Genomic DNA, 7,315 nt, shown 5'->3' with positions numbered 1-7,315 from the left:
ATATCCCTGTGGGATGCCAAGGTACTTGTAGCATGTCTGTACATCTGCTTTGTGTCCTGCTGATAATTCCACTCCATCAGTCTTGACTAACTTGCCTCTCTTTATTACCAACAGGCCGCACTTCTCCAGTCTGAAGGACATCCCAATGTCTTCACTGTAGATCATTGTCAGATGGATCAGTGAATTGATGTCTAATTCGCTTTTCGCATACAGCTTGATGTCATCATGTAGAGAAGGTGGCTGATGGTGCTTCCACTCTTGAACTTGGATCCATAGAAAGACTCTGAAATTATCTGACTGAGGGGGTTCAAGCCTATGCAGAACAGTGGGGACAGTGCATCACCTTGGTATGTGCCGCGTTTAATGGTCACTTGTGCTAGTTGTCTTGAGTTGACTTCTAAAGTTGTTCTCCATTGCCCTATTAAGTTTCTGAGGAAGGTTCTTAATTTCCTGTTGACATTGTAGAGAGCCAAGCATTCACAGATCCATATGTGTGGCATTGAGTCATAGGTTTTCCTGTAGTCAATCCAGGCTGTGCTGAGATTGGTCTGTCTGGATCTTGAGTGTAGAACGACTGCTCTATCTACTAGGAGCTGTATATATATATATACAGTTGTGCTCAAAAGTTTACATACATCGGCAGAATTTTTGCTTTGTTGGCCTTTTTCAGAGAATATGAATGATAACACCAAAACTTTTTCTCCATTCTTGGTTAGTGGTTGGGTGAAGCCATTTATTGTCAAACTACTGTGTTTTCTCTTTTTAAATCATAATGAGAATCCAAAACATCCAAATGACCCTGATTAAAACCTCACATGCCCTGGTGATTTTGGCCTGATAACATGCACAGTATTTGACGCAAATGAGTTTAAATGCCTACTATAGGTAAGGCTGGGTTCACATTGAGCTAGGGCAGTCCGTCTAACGGACACGTTTCTAAGTACTAAAAACGCGATGTAACAGACATTGTAACGCACCCATAGACTTTCATTTGTATGACGCATCGTAATGCATGTCAAAATTGGCATGCATTTGCAACATTCCAGTTTTTTATAACGTACCTTCGAACGCGGCCTGCAGCGTTTTTGGGTCCAGTCAAGCTAACACAAGATTAACGGAAGCGCTAAATCTGCCATTAAAGTCTATTGCTAACGCAGCCAGATGCAAATCAATCAAAATGTCCAAGTGAAACCATACGTTGGATTGCGTTAATGAGGGTGGTGAGTGGTCCATGAGGGTCCATGTGGTCATGTGACAGGAAATATGATTTCAGCCATTTTGGAGCATATACTATGCCAGCACATATTGTGAAAACGCCAGCAGCACAGTGTGTGTGTCTTGCAAGCGATCAGAGGCAATGTAAGTACAATTCTATGTATATATTTTTCTGTGTACATCATTTGAGTGTGTAGTGCCTATCTGATGTGTGTGTACTAAATGTATTGTTTTGTTTGTACACAGATGTCGGATAGTGAGGGATCAAGCAGCAGCAGCGTGTCTGCAGTGTTCTCTTCACAATCGCTATGCTTTAGATTTAAAAAGCCACAATAATGTTGTGTGTCACTCCAGTGTATTGAGGTAATAATGTGTAATCATGTTTTTATTGCAAATAGCAATCTTCTGATCCCGAACCTGCCAGGCCACCCCAAAAAAAATTGGCAAAAGTGACAAAAAAGGTACATGCCACACATTTTGTGTCTTTAATTAACACATAAATTACTTGATACAATAATTCAAAATTATTTTTTTTTTTTACTACACCATAGGTTGTTGAAAAGGGAAAAAAAAAAAGAAACAGCCTCGCCATCTGTCTTCACCTCACCTAGAAGTGGTAAATATCACTCAAATGTTCCTTTTAGACAAAAAAAATACTAATTAGTTGTTTCCTTTTTTTTTTATTAAAAAATCAAACATACAAAAGAAACATAAGACAAGAAACATATATATAAAACTATGTTTAAAACCCGGGTTAAAAAACAACATACAAATCATAACCAAACACTACAAGGACAGCCAACAAAAATTAACGATTAAACATTGCAATACAAGTTATAAAAATTTATAAAAATGTAAAAGCGTTTTAAAAAAGCAAAAACAATTGGATATAAAGTCATTAAGAATAAAATGTAATTTTGGTGATGAGATAAAGTTATTCAAACAAAAATGAAATTCTACATTTTAATATAACGTTTTGTGTTTACATAGTCCAAGCAGCCCGCCAAAAAACGAAGGAATATTGTGGTTGACGAAGAGCCCTTGGAGATAGAGAACGAGACACTTATAACACTAGTGGAAGCTAATCTGTCCATATGGGATCAAAGTGACAGCTCCCACCACGATATTATAAAAAAACGGAAGTTGTGGGATAAAATAATATGCCAGTTGGACCCAGGATATTTGGATAAGTCCGCATCGTCTAAGAAAAAAATTGGTAATTATTGCTGAACTTAATGTGCAAAATGTAAAGATTGCGAGCTGTCAAATAATTATTTTTTTGTTTTATTTCTGTGAAGTTGAAGCTGTCTATACCCGGTGGAGATCCATTAGAGATCGATTTGTACGGTACTTCCGCACCAGCCAAAACACCCCCAGTGGATCTGGTGGCAAACGTGTCACCCCCTATGTTCATTATGAGCAATTGTTGTTTCTACAGAAAACGTCCCAGCGCTCGTAAGTAAAAAGCTTCGGTGTGGTTGTAGAATGATATGCAGTACCGCTGCGCCTCGAGAGGCAGAGGAACTGGAGCCATCTCTACAGGAAACAAGCCAGCAGACGGGCGCTGAAGATGTGTCTGGCCTGAGCGAGCCACGATCATTGGGGAGTAGTACTGTAGCTCCTGTTGTCAGTGCCTGTTTGCAAGCACACCGCGGATGCAAGCGAGCATCTGCCAAAGATGAAGTTGATGCCATAATTGTAGATGGACTCCAACAGTTAGAGGATCTGTGTCGCAGTGAATACAGAGATCTAAGGCGGGAAATAACGGAATTGCAATCCCGTGAATCTGCATATGCAGCCAATGAGTGGAAGTTCCTGCTTTTGTCATATGTGTCAGCAGTTCAAAATATACCGGTGCACAGAAATATAATGTTTAGGCAAAGATTAAATGACCTAGATGAGGAATTTTTGGGCCCCCAGGAACCCACTTCCTCGAGACCAAGAACCATGGACATGGCGTCATTCAAACCACAATACAGAGGCCAGGGTGAACAGAGTATGGAAATGCAAAGGCAATGTAGCAGTCCAGAGTACAGTTGGGCAGACAATACACCTGCGCAATATCACAGTATGTAACTACTGTTTAAACAATCACCAAACTTTGGTAATTCCTGAGTTTAAATTGTTTGTGTAAAATTTTTTGGTACCCAAGTTAATCATGTATGTTTTTGTTCATCCCTATGGGATCTCAAATGTTAAAATGTTTACCAACAATCAGGTTGGATGCACAATGTCATCAGAATATTTTTTAGTAAAGTTAACTGTTATTATAACATTTCATATTCTTGTATGGATTGAACTTTTTACAATTGATTAAGGTAATATTAACAAATTTAAAAAAAGAAAAAAAAAAAAGGGGTTCATGCCTGGAAACAAAATTGTGCAGGCAGATGCATGCCTTCACTACACGGTCCACATTTTCAGGTTGCAGTTGCATGCATGTTAGTAAGATACGCCATTTTAAGGTCAAAATACCAAAGGCACATTCCACATAAAGTCTTGCCCGGCTCAAACGATAATTATACATGCGTCTTGTGTAGTTTAGACTACGGCTTGAGTACGGCTTTAGGAGATTGCGTCCGAGTTGGAACTTCTCATCCCCAACTAAAACATAGGGCAAACTTGGGCCTTCGGTCCCCGGAAGAGGTCGTGCTGAGGGTATGTTGAAGTTGTTGCTGTACAAACATTTCCACATGTTGGACTCTTTGAAGACTCTGGAATCGTTCGTCCGTCCATATGCACCAATATCCACAGCAACAAAACTGTATCTAGCATTCGCAATAGCCATCAATACAATGGAAAAGTATTTCTTATAATTATAGTAGAGGGATCCACTATGCACTGGTTTCTGAATCCGAATGTGCTTGCCATCCACGGCACCAATACAATTGGGGAAATTAGCCACATCCTCAAAATGTTTGGAAATCGATAGCCACATTTCCGTTGTCGGGGTTGGTAGCACAAGTGGTTGTAAGTTGTTCCAAATGGCATCACAAGTTTCACGAACTAGTTGGCAAATGGTTGATTTGAAACTGAAAATTCAGTGACGCAAAAGATTCTCCGGTAGCCAGATATCTGTCAGACATAAAAAAGAAAAAATTAGCCCTATGGACATATTGATAAGATTTTAAAGGACAACTAAAATAAAGGCAAGTTAAAATGGAATCGGACAATTGCCAAAGTGTACATAATTATATGAGATATGCTCCACGATAAAATTACATCCTGTCTTTTTCAATAGAACAATGTTAAAAAAGGATAATTACCTCAGAGTCACCACTAAACGTTGCTCCGCACAAATGCTATCACGGAAAGTGCTGCGCTGATCATCCTTCACATGCGAGAGCAGAACATCAAAGGTCTCAATGGACATCCGAAGATAACATTGAAATTTAAAGGGATGATCCCGAAGCTGAACATACAGGGTGTGAAAGGCACCATATGTATTCCGTAAAAAATTCAATTCATGGATCCAATATCTCCTTTGGGAAATACGCCTTCTCTGCCGAAGTCGCAACTGCATCAAGCGAAATCTAACAAGCTCAGGCACAAACATCTTGCTAGCAGAAGTTCACTCAATGCTTGCAAAATGGAGAATGTTTTCCATACACACCCAACGCTGACAAAAGAGCAAAAAAAAAAAAAAGAGAACAACTTTATTGACAGTGCCTGAACGCAGACAAACGGATGCTTCACGAACGGACATCAAAATGACATAACGCAGTCATGTGCGTTAACGCATGCGTTAACGTGAAGCCAAATTTTCACCAAATTTGGATCATTCCTGGACATGCGTTTAACGGATCCGTTTAAAAGGATTGTACAAAACGCGGTGTGACCTGTTTGCTTGTAATTTGTGTGTGTGCATAAAAGCTGAGTGAGTTTCTGGGATCCAGACAGACTCATGCATCTATCATCCAGCCACTGACATTTCTGGATTGTGAGTCATGGGGAAAGTAAAAGAATGGTCAACAGATCTATGGGAAAAGGTAGCTGAACTGTATAAAACAGGAGAGGGATACAAAAAGATATCCAAGGAATTGTTAATGCCAGTCAGCAGTGTTCAAACTGTGATTAACAAATGGAAAATCAAGAGCTCTGTAAAATCAAAACCACGGTCAGGTAAACCAACAAAAATTTCATCCTCAACTGCCAGGAAAATTGTTCGGGATGCAAAGAAAAACCCACAAATAACATCAGCTGAAATACTGGACTCTCTGAAAACTAGTGGTGTAGCTGTTTCAAGATGCACAATAAGGAAGCACTTGAAGAAAAATGCATGGTCGAGTCACCATCTCCTGGATCTCCTCATACCTTTCCAAAAGCACATTTAGTGCCTCCCATTCCTACACTACCTCCTCATCCTGTCTGCTCTCTGTTTGTGTCATTCAAGGCTCTGTCCTAGGACCTCTACTTTTCTCCATATATACACTTAGCCTAGGACAGCTCATAGAATCCCATAGGTTCCAGTTCCACCTATATGTTGATGACACTCATATCTACCTCTCTGGCCCAGACATCACCTCTCTGCTGTCCAGAATCCCAGAGTGTCTATCAGCCATATCCTCTATCTCCTCTCGCTTCTTCAAGCTCAATGTGGGAAAATCTGAACTCATTATCTTTATTCCATATCATGTATCTTCCCTACCTGATCTATCACAGCATATTACATCACGCTTTCCCCTATACCGGAAATTCGCTGTCTCGGAATAACCCTTGACTCTGCCCTGTCCTTCAAACATCACTTTCAAGCTCTCGCCACCTCCTGTTGTCTACAGCTCAAAAATATTTCCAGAATCAATCCTTTCTTCAACCTTAATCTACTAAAATGCTTGTGCATACCCTCCATCATCTACCACCTCAACTACTGCAACATCCTCCTTTGTGGCCTACCTGGTAACACTCTCATTTCTCTCCAGTCTGTCCTTAAATCTTCTGCCTTACTAATCCATCTCTCCCCTTGCTACTCCTCCACATCTCCCTTTTTCAAATACCTTCATTGGCTCCTAGTTCCCCAGCATATCCAGTTTAAATGACTAACACTGACCTACAAAGCCATTGATAACTGTCTCCTCTGTACATCTTCGAACTAATCTCCCAATATCTTCACTCACATAATCTCCGATCCTCCCAAGACCTCCTTCTCTCCTCTCCACTTATTCGTTCACCACTCAATCACCTCCAAGACTTCTCCCAAATATCCCCATCCTCTGGAACTGTGTGCCCCAAAGCGTCCGATTATCCACCACATTCAGATCCGTCAGAAGGAACCTGAAAACCCATCTCTTCAAGAAAGCTTACAGCCTGAAATGACCCCACTGCCACCTCAATGCTACAAGAGCCACTGCAACCCCCCAACCTAATGTCTCCTTCCCCATCATCCTGTAGTATGTAATCCATCAAGGGCAGGATCCTCTTCCCTTTGTACCATCCTATCATTGTTAGTTTGTTTACTGTAAGTGATATCTATATTTTGTATGTAACCTCTTCTCATGTGCAGCACCATGGAATCAATGGTGCAATATAAATAAATAAATAAATAAATAATAATAACGAAATCAAACATGTCAACGGTGAATACAATCCCATTATAAGTTTGCTTCTAATCTAAGGTCAAGACAAAGAAAAATCTCTCGCTATTTTGTATATGGCATGGTGGGAGGAACTGTATATTTTTACTGAGGCTAATCCTTTTTGTAGTGCCATCAATTGGACGATCTGTTGCTTTTATAGAAGGGTGAGCTTTCAGATGTGGAGAGGTTCCAAATGTATCTTTACTCCAACTATTTAAATTTAAAGTTCACTATCAGTAACCCCGACAGTAATACTGACAGCAATACTCCCTTTATCAGGTATATTTATTAGGTAACCCTGTCGCACAATGTGTAACCTGTTCTCTCCACAATGAAGGACTTTTCAGGTAATACGATATTACTGTCGTCGTCTTCTCATCCCCAGCACACCATACTAGCCATACCGCATGGTGAATTCAATCGTGCCAGATGCAACTGTTCTAATAAAGATTTCTTTTTATACCAAAGTCATATTATAAAGAAGCAGTTAAGTGGTAGGGGTTATAAGAACCACGACATAAAACATG

At 40.1% G+C, this 7,315-nt stretch overlaps 1 long non-coding RNA gene across 1 annotated transcript; it reads left to right on the top strand.

The window, feature by feature from the left end:
- The first annotated feature begins 1,625 nt into the window (after window positions 1-1,625).
- On the top strand, window positions 1,626-2,400 carry LOC143818337 (uncharacterized). The gene is made up of 3 exons (XR_013224476.1): window positions 1,626-1,676; window positions 1,767-1,831; window positions 2,206-2,400. It is a non-coding gene; the product is annotated as an uncharacterized LOC143818337 (long non-coding RNA).
- Window positions 2,401-7,315: the final 4,915 nt, after the last annotated feature.

This window comes from Ranitomeya variabilis, chromosome 3, assembly GCF_051348905.1.
Source record: "Ranitomeya variabilis isolate aRanVar5 chromosome 3, aRanVar5.hap1, whole genome shotgun sequence".
NCBI lineage: Eukaryota > Metazoa > Chordata > Amphibia > Anura > Dendrobatidae > Ranitomeya > Ranitomeya variabilis.
This window is presented reverse-complemented; position numbering and strand designations above follow the sequence as displayed.